This window comes from Tamandua tetradactyla, chromosome 3, assembly GCF_023851605.1.
Source record: "Tamandua tetradactyla isolate mTamTet1 chromosome 3, mTamTet1.pri, whole genome shotgun sequence".
Taxonomy (NCBI): Eukaryota; Metazoa; Chordata; class Mammalia; order Pilosa; family Myrmecophagidae; genus Tamandua; species Tamandua tetradactyla.
Window position 1 is genome coordinate 208,522,207 of NC_135329.1, and position 21,383 is coordinate 208,543,589.

Below are 21,383 nucleotides of genomic sequence, written 5' to 3' on the forward strand. Positions count from 1 at the left end.
TCTCCGCTTGGGGAGGAAGTGGTCCAGAAAAGAAGGCTGTGGGGAAATAAGCCTCCAGTGTGTATGAGCGCTTAGGAATGGGTTGGACACTGTGCTGAGCCCTTTAGGGGGGGTCAAGTCATCACCTGATCCCCCAGTCAAGGACCCAGCTGGCTGGGGCCCCCCTAGCAATGAGCCTCAACCTCTCAAGAGAGCTGTGGACTGGGTGTGGTAAGTAGATCTAGGCAAGGACGGGGGGAGGCAAGGGGCAAGTCTGCTGAGCAGGACCCGGAGTCTGCCTGAGCCAGGCAGGGACTGCTGAGCCCGAAGCAGCCTGGGGGCTGGAGGTGCAGTTCCTTACTGGCTTACTGGTCTCTGTGTCCCCAGTGCACCAGGCCGGCTCTAGGAAGTGCCTAATAAATACTCATGGGATGAATGAATGAAAACCTTTTCGGGATGAACGCTGTCCCTGAAGGGGGCACATCACCCATAAAGTTTGCTCCCCATCACTGGAGTGAAATAACTGGACCCTCGGGCTCTGGGTTAAATCCAGCGCCGTCATCCACTCGCTGTGACCCGGGCACGTGGCCTCCTTACCCCTCAGTTTCCTCATCGGAAAATAGGGGCAAAAATGTCTACTGGATTTCCTGAGACTTGAAGAAGATCGTGGATGAAGAGGGCAGGGGTCCGAGGTGGGCAGCGTTGTCTAAGGAGACCCCATCAGGAGGGAAGTCGGGGCCAGCCGAGAAGCCCCAACTCCCCTTTTCCCATCTGCACCCCATGACCTGTCCCCTACTCCTCGTGTTACTCCCCTTTGAGGAGCGCCGGCCCACAGAGGCAGACTCACTGGTCTGGCTTCCCTCAATGCACTGAGCAAGCCCTGGGGCGGGGCCAGGAGGGAGTGGAGGCCAGGGGCTTTAGGTTCTTCGGAGGATTTAGGGTCTTTGGGAAATTGGGGGTGGGGGCTCCATGGAGACCGTGGAATCCAGACCAGGGAACGAGTCCTCTCCCAGACGCCCACTCAGCGACCTTGCTCAAGCCCCTTCGTGTTTCTGAGCCTCGGTTTGCTCACCTGTAACGTAGGGTATAACTGGGCTGCCCTCCTGAGGCTATTGGGGATTCTGTGGGGTGATGCTATGAAAGCCCCGTCAGCATGTCTGCCATTCAGTGAGGGCCCAGACAGACACACGCACACACGCGTGCACATCCATGCACACACATGCTCGCACATACGGACACACTGCACACACACACCCCTGGCAGCTGTGTCCTGCCTCCTCTGGCTCCCCTTCCCAGGCACTGCCAGCTCCCTGAGCAAGTGGGGACATCAGACTGCGCTCCCCCCCCCACCCCGGCCCCAGGCTGCGGTGCCCCGCCCCCAGCACATCTGTAGTGGGGACGCTCCGCTCCCCCCTCCTGTCTATGTCCCCTGCCAGCTAATGGACCAATTTTTTAGCATTACGGAGATTTGGCCAATTTGGCCGCCCTGACAGAAAGGCTCAGAGAGTGAACAGTTGCCTGGGGGTGGGGGCAGGGTGGGGGTGGAAGCCAGGGTGGGAGAGAAGGAGGACGGCAGGAGGGGGGAGGGCACCCGGCCAGCACCACCTCTCGGCTGCTCTCAGCCAGCCCCTCCGAGTCTGGGGCAGTGGGGTGGCCCCACCGGGGAGATGGCAGAGAAAATCGGCCCCACTTTGGGACACCCCGCACTGAGCACTTTGCATAATTTTCTCTTTTAATCCTCCCAGTAACCCTATGAGGCCGCTTCTATTATTTGCTCCCTGCTTCCTGGTGTGGAAACTTTAGGCACAGGCAGCTCTGAGCTTGCCCAAGGTCACAAGGGAGGAAGGGACGCTGCTGGAATGTGAGGGGAGCTCACAGCCAGGCCTTTTAACTGTGACTGAGACAGGTTTTTACCTAAAGACTGAAAATGAGGCCAGGAGGCACCACACCCCCTCCCCACTCACTCGCTGTCCCCTCCGCAAGCCTGGGGCGGGTGCTGCCAACCTCCAAGGGATGGGCCCCCTGTCAGCCACACATGGATTCTCATTTCCTTCTCTTCCAGGCTGAGGGTGGGGTCACCCCTTGGCTGGAGATCCCCTAGACCCAGTATCTCTGCGGGGAGACAGCCCTTAGCCCCACAACCACCAGGCTGGGCAGGGGTCCCAGCCCAGAGCTGTGGCTCTCTCCTCCTGCGGTCAGCGCCAGGTTGGAAGTGGGCATCAGCTGCGCCCGTCATCACACGCTCTGGGTCCTTCTGGGAGCAAAGAGGCAGAACTGCTGGGGGAGGGGGGAGGGGGCGAGCGGGAGTGGGGAGGGGAGGGGCGGCGGCAGGGGAAGGGGCTGCCGGGCTTTGTGCATTAAGCTAAAGGAGAGCACAATATTTCATTGCCGGCAATCGCAGCCAAGACATCAACTACTTCAGGAGAGCAGCCTTAAAAGCCTTTTGATTTTATTTCTCCCACTTCATCTATTTTTTTCCTTCTCTCGCTGGTGGCCTTGTCAGGGCCTCCCTTCCCCCTCTCCTGCCCTTCTCCCCTCCCCAGATCCTACTGCCCACCCCCCAGGAGGCCAGACGAGTTTCAGAGCCCTTCACAGGGCCAGCAGGAGCTCCCAGCCAGACCCAGGTGGGTGTGAGCACATGTGCGTGTGCATATGTGGCTGAGGGGCTCTGTGTGTCCCCATGTGTCCATGTGCGTGGGGTCCCTGGGCACTATGATGTGCAAGTCTCGAAGTGTGCCCCTGTGGGCATACACCTGTGTGTCCAGCGTGGCAGCTGTGTGCATTCCGGGTGCATGCCTGGGTGTGTGTACACCCACAAGGTAAGAGACAGGAGGGTGGGTGGCAAATCCGGAGCGCAAAAGGGGGAAGGGGAGAGGCGGTCTGGGAGAATGGGGAGTCAGTTTAGTTGAGTCGAACCAGGGACCCAGTGGAGACCCCTGAGGTCCAGAGGGTCCCCCAGAGGGGTGGCGCACAGAGGCATGCACCCACACAATGCACGCACGCACTGCAGAGGCCCAGGCTCCGCGGGACCCCTGGCTGGGCGTCCATGACGTCAGCTGCCGGGTCGTGACGTCACCGCCCCGTTCCTCCCCCTCCCCCCGCCCGCTGGTGCTCCATCTCGCCTCAAGGCAGGCACAGCGGAATTGCACATCTGTCTTGTCGGGAATTAGTTAATTGAAATCAAGCGGCGCGAGCTGCCGCAGCGACCTTGGCCCTGGCCCGGGGAGGGGGGTTGGGGGGGAGTTGGGAGGGTGGTTCAGCCTGGATGGCCGCGTGGGGGGAGGGCTCACTTGGCTGGGGCGGGGAGACTGAACCCCTTCACCCCCGCCCAGCCTCACCCCCACCCCTGGGACCACGCAGTGAGGACAGAGTGGGGGACGCGATCGAGCTGGGGGCTGGCTGGGGACCGCTCCTCCCCCACCCGACCCCCCCCCCCCCACTCGTCTCCGCCCTGCGGTGCCAAGAAACGCAGCTCATTCCCGAGCCTGGAGGTTGCTGCAGCTACGGCACGCATCCCCACCCCCACCCCGCCCCCTCCTCCCTCCCCCCCCCCCCACCCGCAAGAGCGCATTCCCGGGACACCTCGGGAATTCGTGAGGACCGAGCAATTCGTGGGGACTGTTTAAGAGCCGGGGAGGTTTCCTCTGGCTCCGACTCTCCATCCCCTCCCGGCCCTGGGGCCCAGGCCATCTTCCCCGTGAGCCCGTCCCTGGCTAGCACTCTTTGTCTCTTCACCCCTCACCCCTTCCTCGCCCATCTCCTGCCTTCCTAACTCCCCATAGCTTCAGGACAACACACAGCCGGGAGACCGGAGACGGGGTGACAGCTCGGGCTCTCAGGGCAGGGTCAGAGCCCCGCTGTGCTCCTGTTAGCTGGTGACCTTGCACACTCAACCTCTCTGAGCCTCCGTGTCCACATCTGAAAGTGAGAAACAGTGAAAAGGATATAGTTCATTGGATAAAATTAAATAATGTAATATATGTAAAAAGGCAGAATTTAGCAGTTTCTGGTAGCCAGTACATGGTGGTTTTATTAGGGGGAGGAGGGGTAGAATGGGCCTGGACATGTGATTTCTCCAGAAGGTTCTCTGGGAGGTTAAACTGAGAAGAGAAAGTATCATCATTAAGGACTGAGGTGGGCTGAAGGGCCAAGACTTGTGGGTGGGGCTGCCAGGTGGGCACGGCTGGGGGTCCTTCATAATGGGGAGGCCCACCCAGGCCAGCGCTGCCCCCCACCCAGACCCGGGCTGTCCCTCCCTCTGCCCACTCCCGGACCCAGCAGTGCCCCACGGGCCCTTTCTCGTTCATTCCACACCTTGCATGGCCTTTCACAGTTTAACATTTCTGGTTTCATCCTAAGTGCTTAATCCTTGAACGGACTCATCCCCGTTTCAAAGCAGAGGCTCAGAGAGGTGAAGTGACTGGTCAGAGACCACACAGCTATTGGCATGGCATAGCTGGGATTTGAACCCAGAGTTTCTGGCCTCAGATGCCAGCCATTCTCCACTACTTTGCTGCGCCCTCGGAGGACCAGGCAGTTGCTAGGAGATGGCCAGTGGTCACTATGGGAACCAGGCTGATGGGGAAAGTGGAAAAGGTTGGTGTCCAGGCAGCTGAGAAGGCTCCAGGTGGGCGTGGCAGCCCCTGCCCTACCCCTGCTCTGGAGGCCGCTCTCTGCTCAGGCCCAGGATCTGGGTTCCAGATTCCAGGTTGCGTGCAGCAGGTGCTCAGTGCCCAGGCTTGAGGGAGGTGGGTTATCCCCCTAGAGCCCTGGGGGGAAGCAGCCGCACCGATGGGGCTGAGGGGGAAGCAGGCCAGGCCAGTAGCCTTACACGCCTGCTTTCCCCCCATTGGCCACAGTCACCTGCTCTGCCAACAGCCGTGAAGAGCCGACCCTTCCTTGGAAAACAAGAGAAAGGGAGGGGAGGGCCATGGTGGAGGCACAGTTGTCAGAGGGCTCTAGACCTGGGGGGGGGGGAGCACCTCAATCTTCTTATCTGTAAAATGGGGTTATATTAGCCCCTCTCCCACAGATACTTTGTTGAGAAAATTGACAAAGGTATGATTCATCACACCTGAACTACAGACTAGCTGCATGACCTTGGACAAGTCATTTGCACCTTGGAGCCTCAGTTTCCTCATCTGTAAAATGGGGATAATAATAGTACCTAGCACATAGGGTTCTTGTGGGGATTAAGTGAGTGAACGCATGAAAAGGGCTTAGACCAGGCCTGGTAGGCTGTCAGGGTTTTATCAAGTGTCAACTAATGTATTTTTATAGGAGATGCTCAACAGCCCAAGGAGTACAGGCCACCTTGGCCCCAAGCTCCTTTTCTCTCTCTCTCTTCTCTCAGAAGAAAAGCCTCCTGCTACCCTGCACCCCTTGCCAGGCAGTTTGAGGAGGAGCAGAAGCAAGAGGCAGAGCTGTCAGAGGCCACAGAGGCTGGGGTGAGAGGCAGTGGGGCGGTTCTGGCTGCTAAATTTGCTCGCCCGGCCTGTCAGTCCTTTCATCTGATCCCCGAGGAACAAGGAACGACATGGAGGCTTCACTCTGGATACCAAAGAGGAGGGGAGCGGTCTGCCCTGCCTGGACGGGAGATGAGTAATGGTCTTGCATTAAGATATTAGGCCTGGACAGTGACGAGAAATACACCCCTCCCCTGCCCCCAACAAAGCCAGGGGGAGTGGGAGACCAGGGGTGGGGGGTGCAGAAAGAGAGACAGAGACAGACAGAGATGCCCAGAGATAGAGACATGGCAGGAAGGGCAAGATGGGAGTGAGGGAGGAGGGAGAGGAGCAAACAGAGACACTTAGAGACATAGACACAGATTCACTTATACACAGAGAGAGGTGGGGTGTCGGGGAGATGTAAACCCTGCCAGAGGTGGCAGGGGAGAGAGGAAGAAAGGGAGAGGGGGAGGAGGGACAGGGAGACAGAGGCTTGGAGAGAGGGGGTGGAGAGGGTGGACCAGGCCAGGAGGGGGACTCCACCCACTCACAGAAGGATGCCTGAGCAGGGCTCGGGTGAAAGCTGTGTCTCTGACCCCCCAGAGGGGCTAGCTGGAGGCAGGCCCAGGCCTCAGCTCGGGTTCAGGGCTCTCTCTGGAAGTCTCTCTACTGGACTTGAGCCCCCTGGGCCGCCGAGCTCACTGGGTGGGACCGGAGGTCCTGTCCAAACGGACTCGACCACGTGGACAGCTACCCTTCCCTGGCAGCCTGCTCCTTGGAGGAAAGAGGGACCGGATCCCCAGGGGGCAAGCTCAGCTCCACGCTCCCCTGCTGCTTTGGGACCCCCAGAGCCTGAGCGCCAGGACCACAGGGCTAGGGGTCTCTGGTGGGACAGGAGATGGAGCGAGACCCCGACCAGGGCTTACAGCCAGTGTGCCCGGAGAAAAGGGGCCAAGAGAGAGCAAAGCACGGTGGACTCCAGACAGACAAACTGCGGTCACCATGTGGCAGCCTTGCCCGGCACTCTCCGAGGTGGTGCCATGGACTGCCCCGCTTGGGTTCAGCTAGCTCCGCCCTTTCCAGCTGGGTGACCTCACTCAGTCCCCTCACGGGTCCAGAGGGGCCAGTCCACCCCTCCTGCATGGCGTTTCTTGGAGCCATGGCTGAATCAGTACTGCAGATCTTCCAGCAGGGCCTGGCACATGCTAAATACTCAGTGGATGTTACCTATATCTGTTAATAGCATTCTTTCCCCCTGGGTGCTGCAGGGACGATGGCAGCTAGAGCAAGCCCCTGCACCCCTCTCACTTCCTAGCAGGGATCTTCCCACTGATTTGTGCCTGGAAATCCTGGCTCAACCACACATGAGTTGGGTAATCTTGGTAAGCTACCCAAGCTCTCCATGTCTCAGTTTCCCCATCTGCAAAATGGACCATGTAACTCAGCACTTAGTAAACACGGGTGTGGCTGCTGGGAGCCGGCGGCCGCCTGGCCGGGGTAGCCCAGCACTCTGCTCCCAGCGCTCCCCCGACACCCCATGTCTGTGTGAATGTGGAACTGCTCAGGCACTGGTGAGCCAAGCTGCCCCTGGGGGTGGTTTGAGCAGCGAGAGAGGGATTCAGAAACCAGAGGTACAGCTTCTGAGAGGGCTGGGAGTGGTGGCAGGGTGGCCGGGTGGGGCTGGGGGTCGGGATGGAAGGATCTTGGGGAGGCGGCAGAGCAGGAAGGCAGCAGGCTCACTTCTCTGAGCCCCAGAAAAACCCAGGTCCCGACAGCATTGCCCCTCTGCTGGGCAGGTGGTAAGCTTGGGGGCTCAGCGACTCATTGGGGGCACCCAGCAACCTCTAAACTCTTCCTCCAACTGCCCCATCTTTCCCTGAATGTCCCGAGTTTGAATCGACGTCCCAGTGTGCAACCCTCTGTTTTCCTTAACTCCGCCCCATCTCTCTCTGGGGCTTGGAACTTCGGTCCAGCACCACCCAGCACTTCCCGGTCCTTGGGGCCTGCGTCACCCAGGGAAGGCCACCAGGGGGCGCTCCACGCCTGCTCGGCCCTCCTGGACCCCAGCCTTGCCCGGCGGACGCCCGGAGCGACTTCCTCCAGGTCGGGGTGCGGAGGGTCTGCGGGCCGCTGGGAGGCCGGTCGTGCACCCCGGAGCTGAGGCAGCTACCTGACGTGCATCCCCTAAACGCCGCCCCTCCAGGCCCCAGGGGTACCTCCGGGGTTCTGCTCGGCCGTGCTGCTCCAGATCGTCCTGCTGCCAGCTTCAGACCCCACCCGCGAAGTCCCCGGCCTGCGAGGGAGCACAGGACTGAGCGTCAGGGGCCTGGGGTGGGGGTGGGCACCTTGCTACGGAGCCTCGAGCCCTCCCTGATGGGTTAACTGTTCCCTAACCTGGTTAGTTAAGAACCCCCAGAGCTTTAGCAATATTGTTTCTGGGCTGCCCCGCCTGAGGATAGGCCTGGAATCAGGACATTTATCACTGGGCCAGCTCCTCCCCCGGGCTTCTGTTTCCTCCAGTGCTGCTTCCCCCGGGAGCCCTCTTCCTCCAGGAAGAAATAAGTCCCTTAGAGAGCCAAAATAAAATAATAATAATAATAATAATAATAAGTTTTAAAAATTGGTGGATAATGCATTCACATGACTCAAAAATCAAAGCAACGCAAAGCAGAAGGTCTCTCTCCCACCCCCGCCTGCGAGGCCCTTTCCTTCCCCTGCCTCCATCCACCCCGTTTGGCCAATTTTATTAGTTTCTTGTATCATTTGCTAAAGACAATTTAAATATATGCTATTTTCTCCTTTCTTATACAGAAGGTAGCATAACTTGTACACTAAGCTGTGTTTTATTTTCACTGTCTTGACATTCTGTCCTTAACAATAGAGAAACTCCTTGTTCCTTTTTTACAGCTGCGTAGTATTTCAGCCCCGGACTCTTAACTCAGTCCTTTCTTCATGGCTATCCAGGCTTTTGCCCCGCTCCCTTTTTTTTTTTTTCTTTTGCAGTTATTAAAATGTGACAATGAACATCTTAGTACATCTATCATTTCTTCAGTGTATTTTTGTGCATATCAACAGCATCAAGTGCCCTGAAGTGAGCGTACCAGCCACAGAATAGGGTGTTTGTAATTTAGGTTGGTACTGCCACCTGCCCTCCATGGGGCTTGTGCCACTGAACACGCCCAAAAGTGATGAATGTGACAGCTGTGCCAACAAAGTGCGTTTTGGACCATAAATTGTCTAGTGTGTAGCCCCCATGCCCTCAGGAAGCCTGCCCTGGCCTCTGGACGTCAGCCCCTCCCCCAGCTGCAGCACCCAGGGCTTTTTCTTCACAGCCCCTTGTGCCCTGGAATGTAACATGGTCTATATATATACATATATATGCATATTTTGAAAACGTTTGACTACCCTCAGCCTACAGGCTCCCAAGGCCATGACAGATGCTGAATACACCTTTGCTGGTAGGCACTTTCCATGGGTTGCCATGGCTGAGCCCCCCCCCACTGACAGCCAAGGAAACTGAGGCTCAGCGACTGGAGGCAATTTGCTCAGGGACTCCCAGCTGGCAAGTAGGGAAGCCCTTCCACATCTGGCCTGTCCCTTCTCCGGAGACCCTGGCTTTACTTTGCCCAACTCTGGCCTCTGGGATTCCCCGCAAGCCCCAGCTAAGGGCCCTCAGCCATACCCGCAGTGAATCCCATGCAGTGGCAGTGTTAGGGCCAAAGAGACCCCAGTGGCCGTGTGGTCTCCGAGCCCCCTCCCAGAGGCCCACGGCTCCACTGGCTTTGTGCCCGACTGTCACTCCATTCCCTGGCCATTCCTTGCAGCGACTGCCTGCCTCCCTGCCTCCCATTAATCATGCAGGCAGGATTTATTTCCTCCTGCAGTTTATTTCAGCAAACACAATCTGGGTGTGTCCGCAGGTGGGCGGGATGCTCTGTTGCTGCCAGAGTCCTGGCACCCAGCTTTACCACCACGATTCACCTGCACCCCTGCGTCAGGTGCCAGTGCTGACCAGGGACCAGTGCAGCTCAGGGACTGGTCCAGGGACCAGCTCCATCCCCACGTCACCGTGACCCTCAGGGACCCCCAGCAGCCCCCTAAGCCCAGTTTCCCTCCCTTTCTTTTCTGAGGTTTTGCTGTCCCAGTCAAGGTCAGCTGGCCACCCTCCACCCCCTGGCTCTCAGAGGCCTTTTTTGAAGACTCAGGTGGTAGCTTTTTCCCATTTCCTGCTCTACTTTCCATGATGCAGTCACGGGGTGAAGCAATCAGCTAATGTACACCCTGCCGGCCCCATCCCCACCCCACCATGCGTCCTTCCTCCCGGGACTCCCTTTTGTCCCCTTCTCTGTCCCTGCCCCTCTCTCTAGACTGCCAGAGGCGAGACTTGGGATGGGAAGGGGCACCAGAGAGAGAGCTTGGGCCTGGGCAGAGGGGCTGCTTGGCTGGAATTTCAGGTCCTAAGTCAGTGCCCCTGGCTGTTTGTCCACTGCAGGTCTTGGAAGCAGACAGAGGGAAAGGGGTGTGCAGCAGAAAGAGGGCCCATCCACCTGGCCTGGCCGTCACCAAGCCCTTCGCAGCACCGGCCCCCCACAATTCCCCCCACCCCTGCAGTGGGCCCAGGGCCCAGGTCCGTTTGCAGCCACCCACTTCCCTCCTTTATTTCCCCTATGGCCAACCTGCCCCGCCCAGGCTGGCTGCCTCTAATGCTGCAGATAATTCCTGCTGTCGCAAAGCCATTACCCTGCAAATGGGCTGTGCTTCAGCGTGTGCGTGCGCGTGCGTGCGTGCGTGCATGAGTGTGTAGGCGAGGGACGGCTGCGGAAGGCAAAGCGCCTTGTTTATGCCTCGCTCGCCACCGTAATTGCCTCAGGGGATTTATTAACTGTGTCTGCTCACCCTGCAACCTCACGGCCCCTGTCACCCATGCCCTGGCTGCCGGCCTCTGCTGCCCCCCAGGGGTGACACCTGGAGCCCCGGATAGTGGGCTGGGCATGCCCAGCCCGGGGGGCCGGTGAGGCCTGGCAGACGCGCCCCTGCTGCAGGTTCCCTCCCCTACCCCTCCACCCCTAGTGCTGGGCTCGGGAAGGAAAGAGAGGCTGGCCTCCTTCCGCCTGGCCTCTGGGATTTCGGGGGCCACGCGGAGAAGAGCCAATCTGGGGGTGCGAGATAGCACAGGAGGGACTAGAGGGATATTGGTGGCACTCACGTCCCCTGGTTTCTTCTCCTTTGCCTTCCCCCCTCCTCTCCAGGCTCCTGGCCTCCTGCCTTCTGCTTTGTCTGCTATTTACGGACCCCCCAGCCCCGGGTATCGTCACAGCCTGCCTCCCGCCCCTCCCACCAGCTCTCCACTGCGGAAAGCAAAGCCTTCATCCGAATTCTCTTTCAAGAGGGACCTTCGACCTTCATCTTTGTATCAATACTGTCCAATAAAAAAACAAATCCGGACTAGGAGAGCGGAGCCTTTATTTGGAAGGTGACTGTAAGGGGGCGGGGGAGGGCGGGGCCCAGGCAGAGGACGGCATGCGCCGCCCAGAAGGTCTGCCAGCGCCCTGGGGTTCCTTCTGAAGCAGGGAAAGAACCGGGTGTAGGAAGCGGGACTAAGGGGTGGCGTCATCAGATTGTGGTCTGAGAATACCTAACGCTGAAGCGGCCCCGTCCCCGGGAGGTGCCTTAACCTGCAGGAGTCCGGAGGAAGGAGAGAGGCTTAACCGCTGTTTGGTCCAAGAGCATTTTGTTCGGACTGATCAGTGGGGGCGCTCAGTTCAGCTAATCATGTGTGAGGCAAAGCAGGGGAGCGCGGAGGGCTGCGTCCCTCCTGTCCTGGTAAACCAGGGGCACCTGTGAGTCTTACCCAAGTCATATGGAATAAGCTATTTTCCGAAATACTCAGGAATAAGAGAGGGAGCTGCTGTGTTCCAGAAACAGAGGGTAAAGTTAAACACTGCCAACACCTGGGCAAACCCCAGGCTTAGCATAGGTGGGAGGCACCAGCCTGGGCCCTGGCCAGAACTCCTCAGCCTCTGCTGCCCCAGTCTCTGCTGTGTGGTCACTCCACTTCTCGGAGCTTCAGCGGCCCCATCTGTAAAATGGGTCTGATAGCATCTGCCTCCGACAGTTATTGTAAAGGTTTAATACATCAGAACACATTGAACCCCAAGAAATTGCCCATATTTAACCATTCTTGACACGAATAAATATTAGGTGAAATATTGTGTCGAAAAGCTCTGTATCACTCATAAGATTTCCACTGGATGCCCTAAGCTTTTCTTTTATACTATTGATGTTTTGTGTTTGTGTAAATGTTACCTGCTGATTTCAAAGAACTCAAGTGACTCAGGAAAACAAAGAGAAGAATGTAAAAAGCAAAACAAAATAAAAGTAAACCTTGCGGTCAGAACAGCCATCCCCAGCCAATAACCACCATATCCTTTTCTTTTTTCTTTTTCTGGCAGTGGTACAGATAGAAGTTTAGAGTGATGGGCTGATAGAAATGTTGCTATAAAAAGGGACCAAGCTGAATATTTGTAATATAACTTATTAAGTCAAATTTTAGTTAATTTTTACAAAGGAAAAATAAACAGATATAATGCTGAAGGGGACAACATGACTCCAACAAATGTCTCTTCATCACACGGTCTGTGTCCTAAAAAGATCATTCACTCTGAACAAAAAGAGTTTAGAACAATAATAGGAAATACTGATCAAAGGAAAGTATATTATGTAGGAAGGGGGAAATGAGAATATTACAGTAGAAATTGAAGGAGTCAAATTAGCAAATTACAAAGAGACGCAGCTGACAGCCGATTGAAGAAAAGGGGGGAAAAATTTATGGGGAGAGCTCACTGGAGAAAAAGAAATAAAGAAAAGGGGAAACAGAAAAAGAGACAACAGGCAGAATTACAAAATGATTTGCATTCTTTTAATCATGAGTAGTTTCACAGAAGCTCCCACAATTTTATACATATTCAACCTAAAAGATTTTGCCCAATTCAAAAGGATCTGTCTGCCTCATCTAAAGGTTTCCACATCATGATTAAATGGTGGGAAGGATGTAATTTCCGGCTTGTTATAAAGACTGATGCTTTTAAATAAAGCCGTTACAGCTGTCCTTTAGATGTCTCTGACCTCTTGGAGGGAAGGAGTGGCAATTTTATATGGTTCAACCTGAGAGCTAACCACTCTAGGGTCTGCATACAGTAGGCGCTCACGCTGGCGGCTACTGTTATCACAGTAAGACCTTAAGCACTGGAAACCCATCTGGACAGTGTTTTTGTATTTTCTGGTTTCCCTTCTTGATACGTTTAGCAAAGTTCCCTTGAAAACCCTAACCTTTCCTAAATGAAGAGAAAAAGAAGGTGTGTGTATAATCAAAGTAGAGCTCCAGGCAGGGTCCCAGCTGGAGAAGCGGAAACTGAGTCTGAGGTGGGGAGAGGGTGCTGGAGGGAAGCCCTTCTCTTCCTTTCCCCTCCCGAGCTTCTCTGCGGGCTTCCAGAAGCGTGGAGCAGGCACGGGGCGGGGTGGAGGGGGGGACGGGTGGAGCGCAAAGATAAATAAAGCCCAAAAAGACTGCATGACACATGGAAATGACGAGGTCACAAGTGGCGGTCTGGGTGCCTCCCACCCAGAATAGCAGGTGAAGGGGTCAGGGGAGGCAGGGGTGGGGGGTCTCGCCAGCCACAGCTCCAGGTCTACCCCATTCTCCAAGACCCCAGTCCTGGAGCCTGAAGCCCCTGCCCCAGGGCCCTCTTGGAGCCAAGCACGGCCGAATGGGAACCGGTCGGTCCTGGCAGGAAGCAAAGCTGAGCAGCACAAGGAGACAAGCCCTCCCTGAGGACGCCCTCCTGAGAAGCTCCCCGCGGTCGCCTCGGGGCGCACCCGCCCTGCGCCGCCCTGGGCCCTACCCTCCGTGTGCTGCGGTGTGCAGACAGCACCTTCTTGGGCCCGGGCCACTTCCCCAGACCTGGTTCAGAGCGCAGATGATGAAGCCTCCTTTGCAGGAGGCTTGGTGGGTGTCAGCTCCCACCTCCCCCCCCCGGGGCAGGTGCTGCCCCCCATTTCCTGGATGAGACCCCGAGGTTGAGAGAGGGTGTATGTGTGCTGGGCTGAGTTATGTACCCCAGAGAAAAACCGGGTTCTTAATCCAGCCCTGTGGGTGTAAACCCACTGTTCAGAGGACCTTGTGAAGATGTAAATCTGAGTTAGTGTGTGGCCAGCTGAATCAGGGGAGGCTTCCCCCACGACTGAGGGAGAAAGCCAAGGTGGGGGAGGGGCAGGCAGCCAGAATGCAGCAAAACCTGGAAGAGAAGGAGAGGACATCACTGTGTGACCGGAAAGCCGTGGACCCCCCGGTCGCCAGCCTGCCCAGCACCTCCGGCCCCGAGAGGAAGAGAGCTTCCAACCTCTGAAACCATGAGGCTATATGTTCCTGTTACTTAAGCCAACTAGTTGCCATAGCCGGTGGGAAAATAAGAGAGGGAAGTAGAGATAGGACCTGAACCCAGGACCCGGCACCCGCTCCCCGGGAGAAGACACGACCTCAGGCTCTCCTTACCCTAAGGGTCGCGCGGCCACTTCGGCCTCCAGGCCCCTTGGGGCAGTAGCACTGGCCAGCTGCAGGGCCCACCTTCCAGGACGCTCCCCAAAGGTGGCTGGGCCTCCCCAGTCTCCCCTGGGGTCCACTCTGCAGCTGCGCCCCGGGGGTCAGGGCGGTTCGTGAAGGAGGCGGGGACGAGCCCCTCGATGACATGGGGAGCCCTGAACCAGGGAGTCCTGAGGCTGCTTCTGCCCGAGGGCAGCAGGTGCCTGGAGTCTCTCCTCCCCATTTCTGGAGGTCCAAGGTCCCCCACCATCCTACTTGCCCTTGAACCCTTGCTCTGAATACAAGGGAGACTGCAGAGCTGGCTCATGTCACCTGAACCAACAGGGCATGTAACTGGCTCAGGTCACCTGCACCCATAGAGCCTCCGACGTGAGCCTTCTGGGGATAGCTGGTGGTATCGTCTCAAAGCCCAAAGATTCTTGCCCTCCCTCTTTTTTTTTTCTTTTTTTTCTCGCATGGGCAGGCATCAGGAATTGAACCCAGATCTCTGGTATGGCAGGCAAGAATGCCACTGAGCTACCATTGCACTGCCCCCCCCCCCCCCTTTTCTAATGTCTTTGTTTTTTCCTCCCTCTTTTTGAAATGAGAGGATTGGAAGACAAAGGAGAGTTGAGGCGGGCAGCTATGGCCAGGACCCAGAAGGGAGGCAGTGAGGGGAGAGAGGAAAAAATCACAGATGCCATTAAAAGCCCCTGTCCCCACACCCACCACCCTCAGCCCCTAAACAGGGTGGCAGAGGACAGAGCACGGGGACAGTGGAAGAAGGAGCTGAGTCAGCATTCCTTCTCTGTGTCACGAGATGACAGTGTGAAGTGCTGGTGCCCAGGGCCCCCTCCCAAAATGTCACTTCTCCTCCCCTGACCCACACTCCAAACCGGGCTGAGCCTGGGAGAGGAGGAAGCAGGCCCAGGACTAGAGAGTGTGACGTGGGGTGAGAGGAGGGGGGGCCGACCAGGCCCTGGGGCTTGGGGCCTCACGTGGAAATGGGGAGGGGGGAGTGGCAAGGGGACAGGGAACCCCAGGACTGCTTTGGACAGATGGAGGTCGAAGAACCAGGAGGCAGGGAATTCAGTCCTGGGGCAGGGGAGTGGCCCCGGCTGACCTCCCATTTCTTCCTTGTGAGGCGGATCCCACATGTAAGAGGTGGGGACACCACAGGGAAAGACCGATGAGCCTGTCCCGGCCTGGATGGACTCTCACAGCCCCTGCAGGCAGCTCAAATAGGTTAATTGAGGAATCTCCACTTGTTGGCACTGCCCTTGACTGCTAGCCGAGGGTCCTTTTCCTCCACAAGGGGCCCCCGTCTTCACGACCTCGGGCTGGATCCTTAGCTTTGGCACCCCACCATGGCCACTACCCATTGCACCTGGCCTTGCCCTTGATTCCAAGTTCTTCTCTCCTCCCCCAGCTCTGGCGGAGCTTCCGGAGCTCTAGTGGGGCCGGCGGGAGGGGCTGCCCTTTCCCCTGCTGCCCTCTGCTGTCAGTGTCGGGAGGAGAAAAAGGCACGTGGTCCCTGAGTTCCTGAGCCACGACCCACTGCCCGAAGCTGCTCTGGCTGTCTGTCCAGACAAGCACAACAGGGGCCGCGTGTCCCCCTACAGAAGGCCTGCTCTGGCGGTCCCCTGGGGCCGAGGGGGTCCCTGCTGGCCGGGCAACGTCGCGGGCATAGGACCCCTACAGTCCCCTGGGGCTTGGTTTAAAGCTCTGCCGTTGTCTTGAATAACGGGCCCCAGATCACTAGCGAGCCCTGCCTGCCAGACAGGCCAAATGTTCCAGCGACAGGCAGCTGGAGGCAGCACACCAAGTTGTACTTTGCCCCCCACCCCACCACCAAACTCACGCTGCAGCCACTCCCCATAGACTCTGGGTTCTGTGGGCACATGTGGGAACACCCTCTGTAAACTCACAGGGACCAGAAACCAGAGGGTGGGGGAGCCGGGGCCCCAGGAGGCCCCAGGTGGTCAGCCTCTAACTGGCCTCTCACTGGGCCTGAAAATTCCAATCCTCCCTCTCGCCAGCTCCCTTGAGCCCTGGTGAACCTTCTGGGCCCCCACGCCCCTCTCCTGCGCCGCTGGGAAGGGAGGATGTGCTCTCACCAACACTGCCCTGCTCCCAAGCCCCCGTTTCCCCAACTCTGTCCTTGTTCCCTATTCACTTGGGGGAGGGGCGTGAAGGGAGGGCACAGGAGGTGGGAGGGGGCCAGGGCTCCTGACGGGTGCCCAGCAGCAAGGACTGCAGGGAGGAGGCTGGTTCCGAGCCGGTGCCCACTTAACCAACTGCGGAGGCCTGAGCACCTTATAATCAACAAGAACCTCACTCAACACCCTACAACTCAGGAATAGATGCGACAAAGCAAATGCAACAGGGCTAGGGGATAGAAGACGGGAGGGACTGCTCGGACAGTGGCCAAGAAGGCTTCCCCATCACATTGCAATGGGGAAATAGGCCAGGAATGCTGAACCAATAAATAAGATAATTCCAGAAGACATTGTTTTAGTTTGTGAAGCTGCTGGAATGCAATATACCAGAAATGGGATAGCTTTTAAAAAGGGAATTTATTAAATTGCAAATTTACAGTTGTAAGGCCATAGAAATGGCCAAATTAAGGCATCCAGAAAAAGATATCTTAACTCCAAAAAAAGGGCCAATGACGTTTGGGGTTTTCTCTCTCAGCTGAGAAGGTACACGGCGGTGACATTTCCGCATTTCATAAGGCTTCCCTGGGGGTATTTTTCTTCTGCATCTCCAAAGGTCTCTGGCTGTGTGGGCTCTGCTGGCTCTAAAGCTTTTTCCAAAATGGTTCCTTCTTAAAGGGCTCCAGTAAGCAACCCCGCCTTGAATGGATGGAGACATATCCCCACAAAAATCAACGAATCAAAAGCTACTACCCATAATTGGGTGGGTCACAGCTCCATGGAAACAATTAAGAAGATTCCACCCAGCAATATTGAATGAGGATTAAAGAGCACAGCTTTTCTAGAGCACACAAAAGTTTCAAACTGGCACATTCCACCCTTTGGATTCAAAAGACATGTTCTTTCAAATGCAAAATACCCTAATTCCATCACAATATCATAAAGCCTTAAACCATTTCAGAAACAATAAAAATGCAATAAAAAGTCAGAAATAGTACAAGATCTCCACAAAGTCAGCTACAGTCATGGTCTGTCCTAAGACAAAATTCTCCTCTGGCTCTGGACCTGGAAAACTCACAACAAGTTACCTGCTGCCAACATACAAAGGAGGGACAGTCATAGGATACATGTTTCCATTTCTGTTCTAGTTTGCTAACTGCCGGAATGCAATATACCAGAAACAGAACGGCTTCTAAAAAGGAGAATTTAATAAGTTGTTAGTTTATAGTTCTAAGGCCAAGAAATTGTCCCAATTAAAGCAAGTTTATAGAAATGTCCAATCTAAGGCATCCACCCAGGGAAAGATACCTTGGTTCAAGAAGGCCGATGAAGTTCAGGGTCTCTCTCTCAAATGGAAGGGCACATGGTGAACACAGTCAGGGCTTCTCTCTCAGCCGGAAGGACACATGGTGAACATGGCGTCATCTGCTAGCTTTCTCTCCTGGCTTCCTGTTTCATGAAGCTCCCTGGAAGGTGCTTTCCTTCTTCATCTCCAAAGGTCGCTGGCTCGTGGCCTCTCTGCTTCATGGTGATGCAGCATCCTCTGCTCTCTCTGAATCTCTCATTGTCCAAAATGTTTCCTTTTATAGGACTTCAGAAACTAATCAAGACCCACCCAAATGGGTGGAGACATGTCATCACCTAATCCAGTTTAACAACCACTCTTGATTTAGTCACGTCTCCAGGGAGATGATCTGATTACAGTTTCAAACATACAGTATTAAACAGGGATTATTCTGCCTTTATGAAATGGGGTTTAGATTAAAACATGGCTTTTCTAGGGGACATACATCCTTTCAAACCAGCATACTTTCTATAGGAGAAATTGGAAGGAACACAGGGGTCACCAGACCCAAACAGCTTTGAAAAACTGCAAGACAAACTCCATTAGATTTCCTAGTCTGAGAGTCATTTATCCTCTGGGATTTAGAAAACAGGAATCCTATCCTTTTCAAGGGTCTACTCAGCAGCTCTGTTACCTCCAAATGCACCTTGGGGGTCACTGGGGAGACCCCCTTTTTCTCGGCTCCACCCTCTCCAAAGATCTTGGCTTCACCCAGGCTCTCTGTCATCCCCAGGGTACACGTTCAACCCTTCCAGAACAATGGGGTGGCAGCCAGACTCTTCCCAATCCCAAGGAATGTGCTCCACCCTCTCCAAGGCCTGGTGCACAACTTTTCTGGAACATCAAAAGCCTACCCTCTGCCTTCGGGGCAAACTCACCCTCTCTGAGTGCAAGGATGGGTCTACTCTCCTGGTCCAAGGTTTCTTGACTTCAGACCTTAGCTTCCATGGTTCTTTTGCCTTCGAAGTTATTTTTCCTTCAGTTTGTCCCTTTTCTATCCATTTAGTCCAAACTGGCAATGGTTCCATTTATACAGATCCCACAACACTTTGTTGGTTTTCTATGCAACACTACCCACAATTGGGTAGTCACATCTCCAAGCAAACAATCAAAAAGATCCCTCCCAGCAATATTGAATGAGGATTAAAAAGCATGCCTTAGGTTACAAGATCAACATTCAAAAATCTGTAGCTTTTCTATACACTAGTAATGAACAAGCTGAGGGGGAAATCAAGAAACGAATCCCATTTACAATTGCAACTAAAAGAGTAAAATACCTAGGAATAAATTTAACTAAAGAGACAAAAAACCTATATAAAGAAAACTACAAAAAACTGTTCAAAGAAATCACAGAAGACCTAAATAGATGGAAGGGCATACCGTGTTCATGGATTGGAAGACTAAATATAGTTAAGATGTCAATCCTACCTAAATTGATTTACAGATTCAATGCAATACCAATCAAAATCCCAACAACTTATTTTTCAGAAATAGAAAAACCAATAAGCAAATTTATCTGGAAGGGCAGGGTGCCCCGAATTGCTAAAAACATCTTGAGGAAAAAAAACGAAGCTGGAGGTCTCGTGCTGCCGGACTTTAAGGCATATTATGAAGCCACAGTGGTCAAAACAGCATGGTATTGGCATAAAGACAGATATATCGACCAATGGAATCGAATAGAGTGCTCAGATATAGACCCTCTCATCTATGGACATTTGATCTTTGATAAGGCAGTCAAGCCAACTCACCTGGGACAGAACAGTCTCTTCAATAAATGGTGCCTAGAGAACTGAATATCCATATGCAAAAGAATGAAAGAAGACCCATATCTCACATCCTATACAAAAGTTAACTCAAAATGGATCAAAGATCTAAACATTAGGTCTAAGACCATAAAACAGTTAGAGGAAAATGTTGGGAGATATCTTATGAAACTTACAATTGGAGGCGGTTTTATGGACCTTAAACCTAAAGCAAGAGCACTGAAGAAGGAAATAAATAAATGGGAACTCCTCAAAATTAAACACTTTTGTGCATCAAAGAACTTCATCAAGAAAGTAGAAAGACAGCCTACACAATGGGAGACAATATTTGGAAATGACATATCAGATAAAGGTCTAGTATCCAGAATTTATAAAGAGATTGTTCAACTCAACAACAGCAAAAAAGACAGCCAACCCAATTACAAAATGGGAAAAAGACTTGAACAGACACCTACCAGAAGAGGAAATACAAATGGCCAAAAGGCACATGAAGAGATGCTCAATGTCCCTGGCCATTAGAGAAATGCAAATCAAAACCACAATGACATATCATCTCACACCCACCAGAATGGCCATTATCAACAAAACAGAAAATGACAAGTGCTGGAGAGGATGCGGAGAAAGAGGCACACTTATCCACTGTTGGTGGGAATGTCAAATGGTACAACCACTGTGGAAGGCAGTTTGGCAGTTCCTCAAAAAGCTGAATATAGAATTGCCATACGACCCAGCAATACCATTGCTGGGTATCTACTCAAAGGACTTAAGGGCAAAGACACAAACGGACATTTGCACACCAATGTTTATAGCAGCGTTATTTACAATTGCAAAGAGATGGAAACATCCAAAATGTCCATCAACAGAAGAGTGACTAAACAAACTGTGGTATATACATACGATGGAATATTATGCAGCTTTAAGACAGGATAAACTTATGAAGCATGCAATAACATGGATGGACCTAGAGAACATTATGCTGAGTGAGTCTAGCCAAAAACTAAAGGACAAATACTGTATGGTCCCACTGATGTGAACGGACATTCGAGAATAAACTTGGAATATGTCATTGGTAACAGAGTCCAGCAGGAGTTAGAAACAGGGTAAGATAATGGGTAATTGGAGCTGAAGGGATACAGACTGTGCAACAGGACTAGATACAAAAACTCAAAAATGGACAGCACAATAATACCTAATTGTAAAGTAATCGTGTTAAAACACTGAATGAAGCTGCATCTGAGCTATAGGTTTTTTTTTTTACTATTATTATTACTTTTATTTTTTTCTCTATATTAACATTCTATATCTTTTTCTGTTGTGTTGCTAGTTCTTCTAAACCGATGCAAATGTACTAAGAAACGATGATCATGCATCTATGTGATGATGTTAAGAATTACTGATTGCATATGTAGAATGGTATGATTTCTAAATGTTGGGTTAATTTCTTATTTTTCCGTTAATTAATAATAATTAAAAAAAAGCATGGCTTTTCTAGGGTACACGACAGTTTCAAACTGGCGCAGACATCAAGTTGGAAGAGGTTCCCCAAGAGGTGATCCATGGAAGTGGATGAAATTGCCCTGGGTCTGGGGGAGGGGTGTATATGGAAGAGAAGAGAGGGTTCATGAACCAATCTAGGGAATGGAAATTGGACAGAGGAACCAGGAGTGGCAGGACAGGGTTTGAGCAGAATTGCATTCCATGCTGTAAGACCTAACTTTTCTTAGGCAGTGGCTGGTCAGGACAGAAAGGATAGTAACCAGAGACAGTAGCTCCTGGATTTATTGTCCCTCCTGCATCCCACCTCCAAGACCAGTGGAGGCAGAAGGGAAGGGAGATGGATGGGAAGGCTCGGTGCTGGCTCACGCTGGCCTGGCCCACTGGCTTTGGCTCTCCACTGCGTGGACAGCAACCTGCAGCAGAGCTCCAGGGGAGGGAATCTCTCTGTGGTCAATGGCCGGGAGGTGGTAAGAAACAAAAAGATGGAGCACCCCAGTTATTAAGGGAGGAGAGAGCTTTGGGAAGGAAAAAGAGGTCTTGTGCATTCTCTAGCTGTCCAGTGTGGCAGAGAAGGAAAAGGTAGGGGAAGTTGCTGGGTTTGGCTGCCCCCTTCCTGCC